Below are 21,897 nucleotides of genomic sequence, written 5' to 3'. Positions count from 1 at the left end.
ACTATAACTCACCCCCTGCATCCTTCTCCCCAGCACACGAAGCTTGTGATCTGCCCCTGAGTCTCTCCTGGCCCGTTCCTGAGCCCCAGGGCCCTCTAGTTCCAGAGCCTTTGGGGCTGTGTGGGGAACCCCTAGGCTCCCTGTCTATCCTCCTGCAGACCCTCAGTGTTTGCTTTCCTCCACCAGTCACCTCTCCTCCATCTGCCCTCTGTCTTAGGAAATTGGTCAAACATGCTCTGTGTGCTGCTGTCTCCTCTTCTGTTCTTTGGGTTCTTGAGCGTTTATGCCTCTCTTTTATTCTTTAGATTTATTTTGGTGGAGATTTGGAAAGGAGAGGAAATAAACTCATGTTCAATCCTCCCCACGTCGCTGGAAGTCCACATAGTATCATCTTCTTGTTTCTTTAATTACAAGCCAGGTTGCACTTTCTCACATGCTCATTTTAAAAAGTCTTTTTGTGGCGTCAGTTGCTGTTCACATCCTTTACCTGTGTTGCGTTTGTTCTTCTCACCCTGCTTCACCCCATCTTGACTCTTAGGATGTTCCTTTCGATTTATATATCAATTATTTATTTAAAACATTAACACTTGGCCTGATAGGTTGGAAGCAAATATTTTTCACAAAAGTATTTTATTAGTTTTGTTATTCACATAAATTCTGAATTTTATGTGGTTCGATCTGCCAAGTTTTACCTTTCGTGATTTCTTCCATTGTTTCTGCGTTGATTAAAAGAGTGGAAATTCTCCTGGAAGACTCACCTGCTACTACTATTGTTTGGTTCTATGGGGAGAGAAGGCCCTGATGAGAGGCAGAGAGAGAAACAGGAGAGTTTCATTACAGTTCTCATGTGACCCGGTCGTCTGTCAGTACATGGATAATTGAGAACTGACTGCACGTGAAATTGATAAGCTGACCTTCTTAATTACGTACCCATGTACCCTATCCTTCACTGTGGGCAGGAAAGCGGTTTCTAGGCTCACCCTTATGCATGTGGTCACCTACCCTTTTCCTTGAGACTTTGCGCTTTGTGACCTGTGCTTCCAGTGAGTTCTCTTTAAGACTCACTCGCCTCCTGATGCTAAAAGTGCTGAAAGATAACAACATCCAGTCTTTATTGCTGCCTGAGCTCCAGTGCCCCCAGCCAGCGCGTAAAGAGGAAGCAGCATATATCTCAAGTGTCTCTGATGGTAGCTGGCATGATGCTTGATAACGGAATTTCTCAGACAACAGGCCCAGGCTGGGGAATTTTAATATTGTCTTTCCCTACAAGTAATTTCCAGTGTTTATGCTCTGTGGAGCCCCTTTCGAGTGTCAGAGCAGAACAAATGCCAGTTTTAATGGACTTGCTAAATCATAAAAACTGCTTGCAAAATTGCATCTGATTAAAACAGGAAAATGTTCCATTATTCAGAAAAATCTCCCTGCAGAGGCTCACGGAGGCGGCTGGAGGTGGGGAAATGTAGGGAGTGCCCAGATCCTGCAGAGTTTTCTCTTCAAGGAAAAGATGTGGCTCCGTTTACAGTCCTCCTCTCTCCGCCCCAGGTCCCCAGCCCTTCTGCCTTCCCTGATGAAAGGGAAATTGACGTTAGTCATTCCATAATTAATTTATACAACAACACATTATTAGCTGGGGCACAGTGTGCGTTACAAGGTACAGCCAGTTAGGGGGTGGTGGGGTGGGGGTGGGGGTATATTCTGGAACCTCTGAGTTGCCTATGATGGCTTCCATGGAGCAAAGACCAATACATACAGCAACAGCCGAAAAGCCCGCTCTCCTCAGCTGGACCAAGCTCTCCCAGCTAGCAACAAAATATAAAATGAAACTGAATTATCCCACTGAAATAAGTCACCCACTAGAGAGCCTCTTCCAGTAGATTATCAGTGGAATGATCTGATTTGGGCATTTTAACCTAATAGTCAGCCGGTTAGACAGGCGAACGGATGGACCAACATCACAAATAAGCAACCATTATGTGTAGAGAATCGTCCCTAAGTCTGGAGAGAAAGCAAAGTGGAACACTGTCCTGTCCTCTTGGAATTCCCAATTGCCGGTGGATGACAGGACATAGAGGGAGAAGGGCAGGCAGCACAGTCCTGGATATGGAGCCGGGCCTCTCTAGGTGAACGAGGACATGTGAATGGCAGCCGAGTTGCTATAAGTCTATCCTGGTTGGTGTCGTTCAGTTATTAGAGCCATGAAGATGGACTGGTCAAGTCCTTCCAATATCAGGAGCCCAGAGGAGAGTCTGGCACTAATTGGGTGTCTCGGTTACATAGTGCAGTGCGAGAAATAACAGTGACGTTATTTTCGGTGTTTCCCTGGGATAGCTGCACTCTGCTGGGTGACTCTTACTCCACGTGGTGTCAGATTGGTTCATTCATGAGGCTTTGCTTAGCTGGGGCTGGAACATCCAAAATGGCTTCACTGCCATGTCCGGTGCTGGGGATGGCTGGAGGGCTGCCGCTCATCTCCCTCTCCATGTGCCCACTGAGCCTCGTGATCTGTTGGCAGCCAGTGGTCCAACCCAAGTGTCTCTACATGGCTGCTGGATCCTACGCCAGGACCCGGCAGGGTGTCACTTCTGCCACATTCCCTTGGCCAGAGCAAGTCACAGGGGCAGCCCAGTTCAAGCAGTGGGAAAATAAATTCCACCCCTCAATGGAGAAGGGGCAGAAATGTACAGGGATGGGAAATATTTTTGTGGCCATCTTTGTAGACAATCTGCCATTCTGAGCCTGCCTCAGAAAAGGGTTGGGTTTGAAGTCAGAGGATCCGAGTGTGAGTCCCATTTCTGCCCTTCCTTGTTGAGAAAACTTGGGAGAGTCCTGAGACCTCTGAGTTGTGGCTCCTTCTTCTAGAACCTTCCCTCCACCAGGTGTTCATGAGTGCAGATTTAGTGAGACTATGCGCGGCAAAGCACTTGGCCAATGACAGCCTGCTCTAGATGGGGAAGGGATTGCTATGGCCTTCCCCACCCCCGATGCCCCATGCCCCTCTATTGCCTTGGCCGATCAGGAGCCTTCTCTGCTTCTGTATCTTAAAATACGCTGTTTTCTTTTCTCCATTTCAAATGCCTTCATTCCTCTTGGGTTGCCATGATTTCCAGTTTTGCTTTCAGGCTCTACTTTGCAGTGCTTCACCAGATGCATCGCTGTCTCTCCCCTGGACCGCTGCCCAGGACACGTGGACAAGGGGCACTTAGGGCCTGGGATCTGGCTGTGTCCTGCCTGCTGAGCCTTGCTTCCCAGGGCAGAGCTGCACGTGCCTAGAGGGCTCTCCTCACCCTCATGCTTGCAGAGCCTCTGTATGGACTAGGAGTGACCATACCTGGTGCCGGCCCTGATTACGACTTGAGGGGCCAGCCATCAGCCCAGGGACCAGCCCTCTGAGCCCCTTCCTGCTCTGGACTGTTAGCAGCCAACAATTACACGTGGTGGAGCCTCCTCTGCTTAACTCTGGAGTTAAGGGCGCTGCTCTCTTTACCCCCCAGAAACTGCCCCCAAACCCTTGGTTTCCCTTTCCGGCCTCTCAACCCCACACCCAGCTGCTGCCTGTCACCCTTTGTCCTCCCTGCTGCAGAAATTATTTTTATAAACTCCTCCTTGACTGAAGAGCCACTTTAAAGAATTTAAAACATCACTGCTCTCTCCTAATGAGAGAGAGAGGAGACGCAGAGGCACTAAATTCTCTGGAGCTTTCCTGTTGCATTCTGATGTCACTGTCTCTAGAAATATTTCTCTTCCCACAACACACAAAATATTGGCTGGGGAGCGTCACTACCTATTTTAGAATCATCCCCCGAGCGCTTTGTCTCCTTCTAGGATTTCCAAACTCTACACAGTGTCAAGAGCACAGACTTCAAAAGGTTGGGGCGGGGATGTGAATTGGAACATGATGCTGAACTCTGATCTTGACCAATGTTTGCCAAGTGCCCACCACTTCCCCACCTCTGGCCTGGGCCCTGGGGAAGGAAGCAAAACCACACAGGACAGGGATGCTGCCCTGCCACCCACCAGATGGAATCACTGATGCCCTCAGTAAGGAGGTCAGCTGGCTCAGGTGCACCATGAGTTGCAAACCTGACGCTTCCTACCCCAACTTGCCCGTGGTCGTCAAGTTAGTCTTTTTTTTCTGGACCTAACCCTCTGCCTCCCTACTATTTGGAAACCAGACCGCCTGGCTGCATCTGACCCTCCTCAGGGGGCTGGGTGCTTCTCCTGTGGTGAAAGGGCAGCCCCTGTAGAACCATCAGGCCATTGTTGCTTGGCTCCAAGCCTCACCTGCCGTCCGAACAGCCGCCACACCACCAGAGCCCCTCCCGCCTCTCCAGCCCCCTTGCGCATGGACAGTGGGATCTCCAGATGCGCTCCCCACCCGCCTAGAGCCAGCCTCTACAACTGGTCCCTTCTCTGCCTCACCCTGTGGCCTCTGCCTCTTTCTCTTCCCCATCAGCCTATATGGCTGCGGTCCCTTTCAGTCCATCTTCTAAAATTCTGTCTCATCTTTCTCTTCTTGATGCACACGATGAATCCACACTGCCCACATCTCTTGCTTAGATTAGAAAACAGCCCCTAACTCATCTCCCAGCTTCCTGCTGTGTCCCTGGAATACATTCTTTATAATGAAGCTGGAGGAATCCTCCTAAAACCGCAGGCTGGCGTGTCCTTCCCCACCTGCACCACTTGGACGGCTATCTTCCCATGGCCTCAGACCACCCCTGACCAGCCCGGTTCACCTCACCACTCTCTCCCCATTCCTGCACCATGCTGGGCCCGAGTGAGCCATGCCTCCTCCCACCCCAGACTTGGTGCTTTCTCTCACTTCTGGAGTGTTACGTACTGGGTTCAAATCCTGACGCTGCCCATTACTAGCAGTGCGACCTTGTCATGTATGTGGATAATCAGAAACCTAATTTACTAGAAGAGGTGAATTTAGACTTGGAGTTTGAAGATAACAGTAATAAATGTGATCATGATAATAATAATGACAGCTAACGCTTAGATTGTTCAAATTAATTAAGCAAAATGTTTAACCTCTCAAACCCTCAGTTTCCTCATCTGTAGAATGGAGATATCAGGGTTGATGTGAGGCTTCAAGGAAATGGTGTCTGTAGAGCCTGTTTCATGCCCGGAAATGGCAAATACTCAATAAGTGAGCTCTTGCTATAGTGCTGAGCCAACCACTTGGAAATCTAGTCCAGCTCCCACCATTGCTTTGAACCATCCCCTCCTCCATCTGCCTGAATACTTCCTGCTCATCTTTCAAGTCTTATTTTAGATGTCACTTCCTCCAGGAAGGCTTCCTGAGCCCCTTCAGTCTGTGTTAGGTGCCACTTGCATGGACCCCTGCTTGGAGTCTATTATAGGAGGGGCCGCTCACACTGAATCCCCATGGCAGTGTACTTGTCTGCTCCCTCTGCTGGCTGGTAAGCCCCTTGCGAGCAGGACCTGCCTCTTCCTGGCAGGCTGTCGCAGACCCGGTCCAACACCTGTATCAGGTGAGCAGGAAACATTTGGTGCAGGAACCACCGAAGGCCCAGCAGGCTTCACGTCCATGCATGCTGGTCCCCAGGGCAGGACCAGCCCTGTCCTGGAGGATTTCTTCATCCAGATGAGAAGGCAAGAATACTAAGCATCAAACAATGGTGAAAGATACAAGATGGTGCGTGCGTGCCCTACAGATTGAGCAGGACGGACAATCAGCGAGCTGAGGTTCAGAGAAGGGAGCTATCACTGTCAGTATATTGAATATTGTTTGAAATAAGTGGGCCATTGACTAGGACATGGAAATTGCTTTTGTCATACAGAAAGTCTCATTGCAATGGTCCTTGCGGTAACAGGATTTGACTTGTAATACGGAGCACTTAGAGGACCTTTGTGGTTCCCAAGCACTTACCGTACGTTCCTGAAATGCATAGTGTAAAAAAATCCCAATTGTTAGGAGATTGGCAGCTCCGATTTCCTGCGGCAAGTCTTCAATTGCTCCCTGATCCCAACCTTCCAGCTGGGGTCTGGGATTTCTCCTTCACACGCTCGTGGGAAGCGGGCACAGGCTTCTGTCTAGGAACGGGAGTGCCTCCTGGGGCACAGGTTGGGCCGCCCTGCCCAGAGCGAGGCCTCTGGTTTCTCTGAAGACAGGAGAGGCTGGCACATCTCAGCACAGGCTCTGGATAAAAGCACATTCACATCTAACAGGTCCTTCCCCGCTTACAGAGGGACAACACCATGTTTCAAGGCAAGGCTGCTATGCTCTCTCCTGCACCAAGGAAACCAGATGGACACATTCAATACATCTCTGCTGGGGACTCTGGGGACACCCAAATGTAGCTGATTCATACACCAGAGTAGGTGTCCTTGTGCCATGGGGCACCCAGGAGCCAACCTTACCATTTCTGTTTGGTGTGACTTGCCACGTGCTGCTGGTCCAGCAACCAGGCTTTCTTGTCACCTGTCTTGATTCCAATGCCCCGGCCACGGAGAGCGGCCCCCTCCTTGCCCTCAGTCATGTGTTGCTCCATCATAGAACAGTGCCTGGCATATAGCAAGCACCATCTAGGGGTGAGTTGACAAGATCATCATCTCATCATCATCTTCAAAATCCAGATCTAAATTCACCTCTTCCTCACAGGTTTCTGATTGACTTCACCTCATAATAGTGGATTATTCTTATTTGGGATTTTCAGTACACACAGCACTTGCACATGTATTCTCTTATTTCAGCCTCACAGCAAGTCTGGGAAGGCAAAGAGCTGGGGCAGGGCATGCCAGTCACATTTTTCTGACACTGAAGAGAGTTTCTGAAAGGTCAAGTGCCTTTGCCCAAATCACACGGGCTGAAGTCAGTGACGGCACTGATCCCAAACCCAGAGCCTCGACTCCTGTGATGCACAGACTTTTTAGACCACAAGTCGCAGTGAGAAGTGAATTTTATATCAGGGCCCAGCACACACACACACACACACACACACACACCCCACAAAACCGAAATAAAAGTTCATAAAACAGTGCTTCCCTTACTACATGCAAAGTGTCCTCCCCTCCTCCCCCTCGCCTCCTCTCCCTCCCCTCCTCTTCCTTCCCTGTCTGTTCTCTCCCCGCTAATAGGGCATAACCTCCTGTTTTACTCCATATCTGGGGCTCATCCTACCCGCCCCCCCCAGCTCTGCTTCTCACCTGAGCTTTTTTCCTCCTCACCCCCTTCCTCAACCCTGATTCACTACTTTGCACTTGTCTGTGTGTTGCTTTGCAAGCACTTTAAAGGCTGGTGTGTCACTCCCAATATAGGTTATAAACACGGTGAGGTCAGGGACTGTTCTATACTGTCCCTGTGGCCCCTCGCGAGGCCAGGCCAGGGCTGGGCCCACAGAGAGGGCTCCATGCGCTGGTCTGGGGGCGCTGGCCCCTCCCCATCCTCAGCATGCCCCCCAGCCACAGACCAGCCCCACCTCTCCAGCTCTCCTCCAGGGCTCTTTGAAGGACCTTGGCCGGACACTCGACAGGTGTGTATCTCACTGTGATTAATCTAGGCCCTTTGCAAACCCTGACACCTGCCGGCGCCAAATGTTTATCAGGCAGAAGGTACTGGAAATGCAGCATCCAGAGATAGTGGAACTCAGACCTGGAAGGAGAAGGAGAGAAAGGACGAGGCAAGGAGGTCGGGGAGGGGAGGTGTCAGGGCTGGCGGTTCAGATCCAGGATGACTGTTGAGTGAGATGGACAGGTGAGTGGGGCATTTACCAAGGGGATCCTCCCAGTGCCTCTTGGGCAGAGCAAACCCCGGTGCGCTCAGCGCTGAGCCCCCAAGGAAACATTCGCACCCACCGCCTTGTCTCCAGCCAACATCCTCCCAGAGGGTCATGGGCCTGAGACCGCCCGCCTGGGCAGGCCTTTCCCAAAGCACCATCACAGAGTCTGGGTTCACCTCAGTGCAGCCCATTTAGGGAGTTATTAGACCCTCTTTGCCCAGACAGGGAAACTGAGGCTGTTCAGCGATATCAAAAAGGAGTGAAGAGCAGAGGTCCAGTGCCCTTTCCCCCTCACAACCACATCTGCTTAGAGCACTGGCTCTCAACCTGGGGCCATATAAGTAATTCTGGTGCCCAGGTCCCACTCAGACGTTCAGACTTAATTGATTTGGGTGTCGCTGGGCATCAGCCGTGTGTAGGAACCACTAATCTGCAGCAAGGGTAAGAGTGACTGGTTTAGAAGCCATTTGAAGGGAGGGGTGTGTGTGTGTGTGTGTGTATAGAGCACCTTCCCAGGCTGACAGGAGCAGAGGTGTAGCTAGGGGATACAGTGACCTCGGGCCTGGGGGCAAACCAGGTGGGATAAGATGGAGCTGAAGTCATGCCACCAGAGGGGGAGAAGCCGCACAACCAGAGTCCCACACTGTCTTTGCAGTGCCGTCCTGTTCCTGTGACCTCTGTGTCCCCAATGAGTCACAGGGTCACAACCTGTGCAGGAGAACTAACGAATCAGATGGTGAGCATCCTTATTAGCCTCTTGGCACCTCTTCCCAGGAAGCCCACAGACAGTAACCTGTTTGTTTTGGTCATCATCACCCTGTGACTGTGAAGGCAGTAGCGGCTCTGCAGATGTTGGTGGAATGCTGCGTGCAAGAAGCCCAGTGGCCAGAGAACCTGCTTGGCCCTTTTATAGACTGGGAGATGGATCTGGAGAGGGAAGAGTGGTGATGATAATAATCTGTGGAGTAATTGTTGGGCCAGCCACAATGTGAGCTGCTCCTCCAGCATTAATTCCTCTGATCTTCCAACAGCCCTCTGAGTAGGCGTCATTAGCTCTCATTTTGACAGATGAGGAAATTGAGGCTCAGAGAGGTCAAAATCTTGCCAAACATTACACAGCAAATAGGTGGTCAGACTGCACTGTGTCACACTGCTCCAGAGCTACAGCCAGCTCCAGGGTGTTCCAGCTCTCCTCCCCGCCCTGCTCAGGCACTCTGGCTACAAGGGGACTTGACATTCTTGCTTCTTCCCTCTTCACCGGCTTTTGAATGATTAATAAATTTCAAAGCAAATCATGTAGGGATCGGCACAGACGTCTCATTTCTATAAACAATGTCTTCTCTGGGAAACAGCGGTGAGTGGTCTTTGGGGAGACAGCAGCCTGGACTGGAGGAATAAGGGGGAGTATACTACAGAGAAGAACCTGCGCGCGGTCCCCGGGGACGGGCTGCCTCTGCCCTCAGCGTCCTTTTGCATCTGTAATTTCTGTGATGCTGGGATCCCACAGAAACCTCATTCCTCATGCAGCGCCCCGACTCGAAGCTGAGCTGAACTTTCACTAAAGAATGTCAAGGTGTTCAATCACGCCCGGCGGTGATTAGCAAGAAGGTGGGGAACAGCCTGTTTCTGAGTCGATGCTCTCCTGGGTGCAGGTTGGAGACAGATGTGCAGTCGGGTCTTGTCCATGGCCCTGGCCTCTCGCAGCCGGAGGCCCTGGCCTCTCTTGACCCCTCAGAGCCCTAGCTGATCTGGCCCAGGTGCATAGGAGGTGCTGACCAACAAGCAGATGGCCCCCGCCCTGGAAAACTCTGCTGTTTTTCTCTCCCTGCATATTCTCTTGTTGCCTGCTTTCTCTTAGGCTCTGACTTATTTCTTGTGGGTCAAAGGCTAATGGATTCAGACTCAGAGTGAGATTAAAATGTATTTCAGAAGCCAGAGAGGGCGAAGTGGAGCTGGATTTAGGTTGAATTCAGTGCTGTGTGGAGGGAATAGCAAGTGTGGCATTTTCTACGATCTGGAGCCCCCATGGCCTTGCTATCCTAGCTTCTGATGTGGGCAAGGGAGGTAGTGCCTGGGTCTGCTGACTCAGCTGGACCATTCCTGGAGCTGAGGTTGAGCCTTGAGTTCAAGGCTAGTCATTACTTGGGTAACCTTGGGAAAATGACTTAGCATCTCTAAATCTCGGTTTAATTATCTATAAAGTGGACATAATAATAAACACTACTTGGTCTAATTAGTATGGGAATCACACAGCACCATGTATGTGTCAGCAGCCTGCCAAGTGAAATATACTATCCAAATGTTAGTTAGGCCTAGTACTTTCAAAATGCCCCCCTCATTAAAAGAAATTCCCTTCTCCTGGAGTGGCGTGAGGACATTCCCCATGCGAGATTCCTTCTCCCGCTTTTGCCATGACCCTGTCCACTGCGAGTGTTCGGGCAGGAATGGCGGCACAGCAGGGACTGTGCCTGGGGGCCCCTCAGATCAGTCAGCCCTCCCGCAATCTTGAGGCACGGCCTTCCTCCTGGTAGAAGAGACTCAAGTGATCTGAGAGGCCCTGGGAGAGAGGCGGGTCCAGAGCAGGGAGGTGTGGGATCCGGATGCCGGCTTAGCTCCTGTCCCAGTCCAGCAGAGGTGCTGGCCAGAGCTTTAGCACCTGCCACAGGCCCAGTAGAGAGGCCCGCCAGCACCATAATGCCTGGGCCCTGAGCATCTCTCCTGAATAAATACCCATCATGAGGTCACACCTGCACCATTGACCTTTGGAAGGTCCCAGCAGGTCTGAGTGATTCCTGATGGGCAGGTGGCCAAGGGCATCTGTGTATGCATGGGCGGGGGTATTCAGCTGACTCCAGAAAGTCTTGCTCTCTTGCATTTTATTCACAGGTGCCAGCTACATACCAGGTACCAGGCTGGGCTCCTGAGGCAGAAGGATGGATGGACTACAGGTCCAGTCCTGGGCCCTCCCACCTGGGTTTTCCACCTGCAAGCCGACTCCTTTGCGGCTGTTGATGAGGAACACTGAGAGAGAGCAGGTACGGTGGGGAAACGCCAAATTATGAATGACTCCAGAGGCTGTAATTATCTGGTTCTCAGCTGCTGTATTTTTAGACACAAATATTGTCACCAGACGTTTCACAGCCGCCCCAGAATCTTGGTTCTCTCCGGAGTCCCCTTCTTCCTCGGCAGGCGGCAACTTCTCCTGCTCAGGCAGAGCTGGGATTCCAGGACTCCTTGGGTCTTGCAGCCGGTGCTCACCCTCCAGTGCTGAAAACTCTCAAGGGAGGCTGAAGAGGCAGCGTGGAGCTGGGAGCCCAGCTCGCGTGCTCGGCCCTTCACAGACTTGCTTGGTGACTCGAAATACCTGGCGTCCACGTAGCCCCTTCTAAAGCCAGAAACAGCCAGGATGGGCTCCTTTCTACTGCAGAACAAGAAAGGACACACCCAGCTGGTGACATGTTCATTTCTCAGGCACAGAGTGTTATCTCAAGAGATCAGAGAAGTAGAAGGGTCTTCAATGCTCAATAATTCCACTACCCAATTTTGTAGATGAGAAAAACAAGGCTTAGAGAGAGCACTGACTTGTCTAAAGTCACACATCTAGTGTGGAGGAACCAAGAAACAAACTCAGGGCCATTTGCTCAGGGCTGGTTCTCACGGCACAGTGGATCATTTCCAGCAGAGGAATGTAGAGTGGCCATATGGACACGCCAGGCTCAGCATATCCTTAAACTTCTCCAGGTCAGGAGAGATGCTCAGATTCATGGAGATTTATGGCAAGTGTTCATCACATCTCACCCCAAAAACAGTGGCTTAAAACAATAATTTATTATTATTTTTTACAGTTCTGTGTGTTGACTAGGCTCAACCGGAGCCTGGGTACCCTCACACAGTTACAGTTTTATGGAGGCTGGGCCCAGAGTCGTCTGAAGGCGGGCTGGGGCTGGCCATCCAAGATGGTTTCTCATGCCCATGTCTGGTGCCTCAGTCAGGATGGCTGGAACAACTGGGACTTGGCTGGGCTTCTCCCTCGTTCCACACAGCTTCTCCACACAGCTGGCTCGGGCTTCCTCACAGCGTGGCAGTCTTAGGGTGGTCACACTACTTACATGGAGCCTGGCTTCCCCCAGAGTGAGCACTCCAAGAGGCCCAGAGGAATCTGCAAGACTGCTTATGACTCAGCTTCAGAAGTCACACAGCATCACTGCACCACAATTCTTTGGGTCAAAAGCACATTACGGGGTAGCTCAGATTCATGGGAAGGGGCCACACCAGGGCATGAATGCTGGCAGGCATCATTGGAGACTGGCTCCTGCAGCCGGAAACACATAGGCTAGAATAAGTAAAGAGGAGAGTGGGTTTTTGCCTCACATGGAAATGGTTTTCTACATAACATGGCTCTCCAAACTGATACTCTGCCCCCGTGCCTCCCTCCCTCTTCTCCTAATTCCCCTCCCCAAGCCACCCATCTCTTTTTGCTGTCCCCTATGCCACCTCATTTGCCTTAGTGGAAAGAAAATAGACTTCTAAATGAGACAGCTATGCCTTTGAATCTTGGTGCCATTACTTACTAGCTGCATGACCTCGAACAATCCAAGCCGCAGTTTATGCATCTTAAAAATGGGAAAAAATAACAGTGGTGATGGTCTTCACTCCTTACAAAGCCACTAAGGTGATGAGAGTGGCTCACACATGGGTATAGTCCTGGCACAGGGAGGTCCCTTGGTGAACATCCCTTCCTTCGTGGGTCCATTGGGAACCCAGCACCTGGAGACAGCAGATCCCCAGAGGTCACTGCAGACATACCCATAGCTCTTTCCTGAGGAAATCAGACGGAGCCCCTGCCTCCACAGGCTGCCCCCCATCCCTGTCACAAAAAGCAGCCCGAGGAAAAGGGAAAATCCAGCCTCTTAGTTGGTTGTTTGCTTCCTTTGATGTCAAACACTTAGTTTGACTGATTTCTCTCCACATGGAGTGACTGGCTATCTGGGAGCTGTATTAGACTCAGCTTGAGTAAACGTCTTTTATTTTGGAACTACGGGCTGGTTTCTTTTAACCCAGAGGAATCTAGACTTGGTGTCAGAAAACCTGGTTTGAGTCTTAGTTCCTCTAACTACTAGCTATATGCTCCTGACCAAACCTTTTTTTTTTTTTTTTTTTTGAAGTAGCATTGGTTTGTAACATTATATGAATTTCAGGTGTACATCATTGTATTTGGATTCCTGTGTAGCTTACATCATGTTCACCACCCAAAGACTAATTACCATCCGTCATCCTACACATGTACCCAGTCACCCCTTCCTCCCTTCTCCCTCCCCCTCCCCCTCCGGTAACCACCAATCCAATCTCTGTCTCTACGTGTCTATTTGTTTGTTGTTGTTGTTTTGTTCTTCCACTTATGAGTGAAATTATATGGTATTTGACTCTTTCCACCTGACTTATTTTGCTCAGCATAATATCCTCAAGGTCCATCCATGTTGTCGAAAATGGCAAGATATCATCTTTTTATAGCTGAGTAGTATTCCATTGTGTGTGTGTATACTGCATCTTCTTGATCCATTCATCCGTTGGTGGGCACTCAACTTGTTTCCTAGTCTTGGCTGTTGTGAATAATGCTGCAGTGAACATGAGGGTGCATATATCTTTAACCATTCACGTTTATGTGTTCTTTGGATAAATACCCAAAAGTGGAATAGCTGGATCATATGATATTTCTAGTCTTAACTTTTTGAGGAATCTCCATTCTGCTTTCCACAGAGGCTGCACCAGTCTCCATTCCCACCAGCAGTGTATGCTCCTGGACAAATCTTTGAGCTCAGTTTCCTCATCTGAAAGATGGGCATGCTAATATTTCCTTATTTCAGAAAAAAATGAGATAATGTATTTGAGAGGGCCTTGTGGGCTGCAGAGTGCTATATGAACATCTAGGATTTTTACTACAAAAATGACTGTTTGGGCCCAATTTGAAGACAGAGAGAGAGAGAGAAGGGAAGGGAAGGAGAGAGGGAGGAAGGGAGAAACTGCCATAATAACCCTATAAAATAGGTTACTGAGATTATTCTCATTTTACAGATGAGAAAACTGAGCCACAAAGGTGGGAAATAACTTCCCCAAGTTCACATAGGGAGTGGTAGAGATCCAGAAGCAGAGTCCCCTCTGCTGTCACTGAGTATCCTACCTGTGCCAGACACTCTGCTGGGCCCTGGAGAGAAAAGATGAGGAAGACCCGATCCTTATTCCTGGGTAGTTTCCCTGGAGGGCTTGTCTCGGACCTGCTGTTAGAGACGATTCTGGCCTCCGGGTGAGTTTTTTTGGCAGTGACCCACTGAAATGAGAAGTCATCAGTAGAGAAAGATAGCCATTACAGATTTGACCAGAGCATTACATTTGAAAATGTAGCCTTCCACAAAAGTACATTTTTTGGAAGATAGTCTGTGTTCACTAAACAGCATAGAATCTGAAAAAAACAAAAAAACAGAAAAACCCCACTGCCCATGGCACAGAAGAAAAATATTACAAATGTGTTTGCAGTGCTTTATGGTTTAAAAAATGACTTCATCAGTTCTCACTGTGTTTCCTGTTAAACAGGGGAGAGAGGGGCTGGCCCCGTGGCCGAGCGGTTAGGTTCGCGCGCTCGGCTGCAGGCGGCCCAGTGTTTCGTTGGTTCGAATCCTGGGCGCGGACATGACACTGCTCGTCGAACCACGCTGAGGCAGCGTCCCACATGCCACAACTGGAGGAACCCACAACAAAGAATATACAACTATGTACCGGGGGGCTTTGGGGAGAAAAAGGAAAAAAATAAAATCTTTAAACAGGGGAGAGAGAGTGAAGCTGTCTCTGCAGAACACTCTTTGTGCGTGGGGTGCACTGGGTGGTGGGCACTTCCTCTCTGCTGCCTATCGACCCTCCCTCCAAGCCGGAGCCCTGTCCTGGACCTCGCTCGGTCCCCCTCTCCCTACAACCCTCTGTGCACCTGCAGCTTGCAGGTTCCCTCCTCTTCAATCCTTATTGCCCATCACACCTCCATTCTCTAGCCAACAGAGAGCAAATCACTCTTTGCACATTTCAACCTTCCTGCTCAGACTGTCCACAGGAGCAGTGGGAGCAAGGGACAGCCTCCCGCAGGAATGATGGCGGCTGAGTATCGAGGTCCTGCCTGTTTCAAGCACTGTGTGGTGTCCTGGCTACATGGGATTTCATTTCCTCCACAATAAGTTCCATTATTATTTCCACTTTCAGATGTAGAATGGAGGCCTGCAGAGCTTAAATCACGTGCCCAGACCTACATGGCCAATAAATGGTGACACCAGGATTCAAACCCAGGTCTGTCTGACTCCATAGCCCATGTCCTTAACCATTGTGGTATACTGTCCCTACTCAGAAGGCAGAATAAAAGTATTTTCGAAGGCATTAGTACAATTTTCTGGTACCGTCTATAGTGTGGAGTAACATCATTTATTCATTCACTCATTTTTTTCATTTACTGGTTCACGAATCCATCTATTGATTCATGTGACATTGACTATACATCTAGGGGTATATTTCTGCATGGTGGCTGAGCGTGTGGACTCTGGGGTCAGACCACAAGAGCTCAAATCCCGGCTCCACCACTTACTCGCTGAGGGACTTTGGACAAATCCGTTACTCATTTTGCACCTTAGTTTACTCATTTGTAAAACGTAATAATAGCAGCTACCTCCCAGGGCGGCGAATGGATTAAATGAGGTAACACATTTAAAACAGTGTGCGCACATAGTAATTATACCAAAATCACTTGCAAAATTAGCCATCATTGTTATTCCCTGTCCCAGGCACTGTGCCAGGTGGTGCCAAAAAAACTACAGCACAAGAATGATAAGCGACTATATCATGGGCCTTAGGGAGGCACTAAAGGGTTTTGAATGAAGGGGTGCTGATGGGATTCTGTTTTAGGAATTTTAATCTGGCTGTAGGATAAGTTGGATCAAAGGACAGGGAGACTGGCCAAGAGGCTGCAGCAATAGGGCCAACAAGAGGTCACTGCAGCCTCAGCGAGTCTGGTGGCATAGACAGCAGGACAGGACAGGACAGGATGTGGCAACTTATTGGACTCGGGCTGCCATATTGGGGAGAGCAGTGTCCTAGAAGAGCAAGGCTTCCAGCCTGGAGGATAGGGAGAACTCAGGAGCCACCAAAGAAACAGGGCACAGAGGAGGCGAGACCCCGGGAGGAAAGATGCTGAGGAATCCTTACCTCTGTGCAATAGGAAGCAGGAGCTGCTCTGGCCCGCCCAAGCCTTTGACTGTTCTCAGGAGTCTTGGCCTCCAGGGAATTGACAGAAGGACGGTCCTGCTCCCAGAGGTTGGGCTGTGACCAGAGTCCCCCAGGCGTCCTCCAGGGCAGGCCCAGTTGGGAACTTGGCTTTCCCACCGCTAACCCTGTGTTTCATCCATGTAACCCAGGCGTCACTTTTTGCTCTGTGCTGTGCTGTCCGCCTTTTGCATTTTTGGATCAGAAGCCAATAAAGGAAAACCATTATTGAGACCCCAACCTGCCCACCAGAGTGAGAAGCCCCTTTCAGCCCCAAGGAAATGCAGGGGCTAGGCTGAGGAAGCTCATTGGAGTGTGGCCTCTGGCTCTACCCACATTGTCCCCCAAAGAAGAAGGGCTCTCACCCGGCTGGGAGAGGTCGAGGGTACCACCAACAGTGGTCGTCACTGAAGGTGGAGCCGTTGAAGGGCCAAGGGCTGAAAGTTCAGGCCCAGCTCAGTGGATGGTAGTGTGAGGGCAATGGGAAGAACCAGCTCCAGGTGATTGGGTCCCCAGGCACGGTGAGTGAGGGAGCCAGCATCTCAGGATGCCCCCTCTGCTTTCTTTATATTCCCCAGTCCTAGCACTTAGTAAATGCTCAATAAATCTATTGAATGAATGAATGAACAAATCCCAGATTCCCAAGCCCCTTCCACTTGGGAAGGGACTGGAGGGGGGAAGTGGGAGCAGGATCCACTGCAGACTCTGCCCCGAGTGGGGAGGGAGCTGTGAGAAGAGGTTGAACAGTTGAGAAGCAGCATTGGCTGGCTGACTCCCGATGAGCAAGAAGCAGAGCCTCCGTCCTGCGGGGACTATGAGGGTTGGAGGATGCAGTCGCAGTGTCCGTGGCAAGGATGGCCGGGGTTGGGGGGACTGCCAGGCTGCTGGCCAAAGAAAACCAGCCTGCTGGCCAGCTTGGTCCCCAGCCAGAGGTTACAGACCCTGGGATAGATGGCAACATTGGATATGCAAATCTATGCAAATGATGTCACAGACATGCTCTCAGGGTTCCCAAAGAAAGGATTTTAAGTTCCACCACTGGACAGCTGGCCTTTGGGCAGCAAGGATTTCAGTCATTACACTACCATCCTGTGACAGACATCTCCAAACCTCCCTAAAATCATACTGGATTTGGGTCTCACTTCAGGCTCCTGGAGACAGAGGATGGCAGAGCAATTAACTTGCAAATGTGCTGTATTGTTTTATCTATGCTAGCATTGCCTGAGATGAGACTGTGACCCCAAACGGAGGTCTGCAGAGCCAGCCATGGCAGAGTGAGCTCTGGGCCTTTCCTTGAGGGTAGGTAGAAGCTGGGGGCTTGGAGGTCCCGGAGCTCTGGAGGAGGAGACACCACTGGGGGAGGCTCCAGTCAGACATCCTCCCCAGAGGAAGAGGACAGTGAGGCTAGGGGGTCCTGGGCTTTCGAGAACCATTTCACCCTGAAACCAAAGAGGAAGTGGGCTTGAGATCAGAGCCAGCACCCTGTACTTCCAGAGACCAGAAAAGATGAGAGACGGCTGTAGCTGAGAGAGCCTTGGTGGAGGACGGAGACCTCCAATGGTGGAGGGAGAGCCAGAGGTGGAGATGGCAGAGCCTGGGAGACGTGAGTCTGCAGTGAGACCCTCCATGCAGATAACGGTCGGGCCTGGGACTCCTTCACATGCACTCGGTCCCTCATTAATTTACTCCACAAACGGCCCTTCTGTGGCAGTCTTCGTACTCACCAATGCGGAAGGAGCAGCAAACGGGATGCAGTCCCTCATCTCATGGACACGTGGTCTAGTGGGGAGAATGGATGTTAAGCAAATCATTTTGGCTGCACTGACTAAAGGGAAGGTCGGGGTGCTACGGGGGAACATGGCATGTCTAACCTAGTCTGGAGTGGCAAGAAAGCCTTCTTGGGGGACCTGAGACTTAAGCTAGGACCTGAAAGATACATAGGAGTTAACTAAATGGGAGGCTGGGGTTGGGGATCTGATGGGAGGCCATTCCAGGCAGAGGGAGTAGCAAGTGCAAAGATCCTGGGGTAGGAAGAAGCAGAAGGCTCCCTAGAGGGTGAAAGAGGACCTGTGTGGCATGAACAAGGGGAGTGGGTGCAGGATGAGGGTGAAGGGTGGGTAGAGGCCAGGGCATACTATAGGCCATGCTCAGGACTTTGGGCTTGATCCTGAAGGCAATGGTAAGCCATTCAAGGGTTTAAATCAAGGGGGTGACATGATCAGATTTATGACTTCAAGATGTCCCTATAGCTTCTGGAGAATGGATGGTGGATGGGAGAGCTATAAAAGTTGTGTCCTTGAATGGCCTATGTGATGCTGCCGTGTTCATCGTGGGATGATGTACTGCTGGATACGAGAAATGACAAAAGCACTTGGATGTTAGGAATGAGGTCCTGAGAAAAATCCCTTCTTTCCAATCCCCTGGTGGCAGCATAAAACAGTTAGCCACCACCTCTAACCAGGGGACAAACTAAGGTGCATCTGCTGTCCTCTTCGTCTTCTTTGCTCCTGCTTCGTCTTCCCTGCCTATCTGGCCCCCCTGCCCTGCTTCCTGCCAGTTCTCCCCCTACAGGGCACCTCTGGAATCGCACCTCTGTCATGTATGGCGGAAACCACCACCACCTCCAGTTACCCATCCTAGCGCCACACATATCCCTGGCCAAGAAGGACCCAGGAGGAGCAGGACCAGCCCAGATCCACCTCCATTTACCATGGTCCTTGCTTTCTCATTCGGATGTTCAGACGTTCCTCCTTCCCAGGGTCATCTCAGTACTGTTCCAGTCACTTCCCCACTCTCCTAACGACAAACAGAGACTACAGAGGGACAAGATTGGCTTTCCAAGAAGTGGTCCCTGGCCAGACATATCTTATTCTGTATTATAGACAACACAGACAGGGGGGTATACGGGCCATAAAAGAAAGAGGCAACATGTGACATTTAATTCAATATTAAAGGAAATCGTCAATTGGAGAGGATTATGCTCATCCAGATGTCACCAGAGACAGCTGTATGCCATCTGCCAGAGTGGGTACCACCAGCTGGAGCAGCTGTCCCTAAGACCCTGGCTTTGCATTTCTCCACAGCAGGAAGGCAGAACTGAGGTTGGAGGCCAACCCATGTGACAGAGGAGTGATGGAGGCAGAGGGGGCGGCAGCCAAGAGCAGGAGCAGGCAGCATTTCTGCACCCCTCCTCACTTCCCAGGCCTTGTTTATGCTAACAAGGACGAGTAATGAATTACTGATAAGTGGCCTCTTTTAAAGGGAAATTATTCACGAGAGCAGGTGAGATTCTGCAGACATTCATCTTCCCAGCTCTGTGAAGTTGGCTGGGCAATGGGGAAAGGTAAGGGAGATGATTCATGGCCAGGACACTTCATCTGTCACTTGGGGCATCCTCAGCGATGGGGAAGCAGAATTGATGGGTCCTTGGTCTCAGGTTGGCAATATGGCGGGAATCCACTAGTTCCATCTCATTAGCCAGGCCAACAAGGCCAAGAATCACTGAGACCTGAGGACCTGGCACCATTCGATGTCAAGGGCAGTCACAATGAGGGGCAGCCTGGTGAACGGATTCACTTTGCCAGAAAATGCCCTCTCCCCTGTGCAGTTAGACCCTGGAGAGGGGAATGCCTGCCTCTGGGCAGACAAGGGATCTTGCTAGAGGCCATGCATGCTAAGGTGAGTACCTTCCAAAAGCAAAGAAAGGAACACCGGTCTGGGAGTCAGGAGACCCTCTCCCCTCCTGGCCCCAGTTTCATAAGACGAGTAGATCAAAAATTGCAAACCGGTGGGCCCTTTCGTTAATATTCAGAACGTTTTCTTGGGTCTGTGCAGTGTTGGCCCACATCATGTTTTAAATCTGAATTTGTTGTCAACTTTAAAAGAAAACTCAGATAACCAGCTTCCCTGAAAAAAAATCAGATCTAGCAGTTTGTTGGGGCTGAGTATGGCTGCTCTCCACTTTGCCATCAACCTTGCCGATATCACCCTGCTTGTGTACCGCCTCAGATCCTCTGAGCCTCATCTGTTCTCAGTCTCCAGTCTTTGCTGCTCCCAGCCCTGGGCGGGCTTCGCTGACTTCACGCAGGTAAAACTAGACAGAGCTGTGCTTGATGCCGGCGCTGTGTGCTGTGGGCCCCTGGGCTTCCCTTTTGATGTCGAGGTGTGGACCCTGCAGAACCCCACCAGTATTCACACGTGTGCAACCTACAGGTGCTGGGGAGTGAATGCTCCAAGAGGCAAAACCTTGATCAATGGAAAATGGGAGCTAGTGGAAAATTCTTCCCTCTTTCTCCCTCCCAGCAGATGCTCCTGAGACATATAGCTTCTTGAAATGGTCTTGCAAGATTGAGCAATCAGTCGCGCTTGGCAGCAGCCAGCTCAGTAATGTGTCCTCATAGTAGCTCTCTTCTCCCTGCCTCCCTCTCCTCCCTGCGATTACATCCCCTAATAAAGGAGGAGCGCACGGGTCTTTGCCTCAGGCTCTGCCTTCTGGAAACCCAGGTGAAGATGCTGGTATCAGGAGAGGACCCAGGTGGCAGCCCCTGAAGGTAGGATTTTGGAGTTGGGGTACTCACTGGGGTTCTGGTATCAAGAACCTCATTGCTGGGGATCAGTTGGGTGGTAATAACCCAGGCATCACAATTATTAAAGCTCTCACCTGTGGAATCCTGGGCAGAGGTGCAGGTGGAAGATGAGACATCGGGATAAGCAGTGGCCGTGGTATCCAGACAGTACAGGAGTGATGATAATATGATTGTGGAGCGGGATACTCATTGTCAACTGTGTTTTGAAAGCCTTAGAAAAAGGAAAAGATAGCTCTCACTAAGTCAAGAGTGGGACCTTGAAATCTGGGATGGGGGTGTATGGGTGGGTGACCTGAGAGTCTTCGATCTCCAGGGTCCTGAACCCTCCAGGCTAGTAAATGCAGTCACCTTTCCTGTGACAGAGGGAAGAGCCTCCCCTGGCCTGGAGAGCACGCAGTGACTTCACCTGAGGCAGGTGCCTCACAAGATGATTCCTGTTCTTTTCAAAATACGCCCCCACCCCATTTGTTGCCTCCAGGCCAACGACCAAGGTCAAGTCTCGCTACAGCCAGAGCTGGAAACCACAGTCCTGCTCCAGGAGGAAACAGCTTACACACAGAAGGAATGGCAGGTCCCGACTAGTGGGAGCGGCCAGGACTAGACAAGCACAGGGGGCGTGGACTCGGGGCTATTGGGTAGAGGAGGGAGGTGGGGAAAGGAGGCTACAGAGGGGGGCATTTATTGACCTGGAAACATTCGCCCTAGACTCAGGATCGAGTGTTAAGACCCAGCTGGTCCTAACAGTCTGGTGGGGTGGCTCCCTAGAGCTTGGCCACGACAATGGGCTACAGAAAATGAGTAGAAATGCCAGAACTGCCTCGGCATAGCTCTGAAGAAGGGGTTGGAAGGCGAGATTTTTCAGAATGGATTTTCTCTGTGGGACTTGGGAACTTACCAGTTGACTATTTTTATAGGTTGAGTTGTGTCTCCCAAAAAGATACGTTGAAGTCCTAACTCCCAGGACTTGTGAATGTGACCTTGTGTGGAAATAGGGTCTTTGGAGGTGTGATCAAGTTAAAACGAGGTCATTAGGATGAGTCCTAACACAATGGTATCCTTACAAGAAGAGGAGAGCACACACAGAGAAGAGGAGGGAGATATTTGTTATGTTTCCACAATTCGAGGAAGTTCTCAGGCTACCAGAAGCTGGAAGAGGCCAGGAAGAATCTTCCCCTAGGGCCTTCGGAGGGAGCAGGGCCCTGCCACACCTTGACTTCAGACTTCCGGCTTCCATAATTGTGAGAGAAGAAATTTCTGTTATTTTAAGCCATCCA

The 21,897-nt window shown here is 50.7% G+C and overlaps 1 long non-coding RNA gene across 1 annotated transcript; it reads left to right on the top strand.

The window, feature by feature from the left end:
- Positions 1 to 9,019: 9,019 nt before the first annotated feature.
- LOC138925280 (uncharacterized) lies at positions 9,020 to 14,560 on the top strand. The gene is made up of 3 exons (XR_011441206.1): positions 9,020 to 9,353; positions 10,632 to 10,780; positions 14,334 to 14,560. It is a non-coding gene; the product is annotated as an uncharacterized lncRNA (long non-coding RNA).
- Positions 14,561 to 21,897: the final 7,337 nt, after the last annotated feature.

The sequence above is a fragment of the Equus caballus genome, chromosome 7 (assembly GCF_041296265.1).
Source record: "Equus caballus isolate H_3958 breed thoroughbred chromosome 7, TB-T2T, whole genome shotgun sequence".
Taxonomy (NCBI): Eukaryota; Metazoa; Chordata; class Mammalia; order Perissodactyla; family Equidae; genus Equus; species Equus caballus.
The sequence above is the reverse complement of the archived record's forward strand: the minus strand, read 5'-3'. Positions and strand labels throughout refer to the sequence as shown.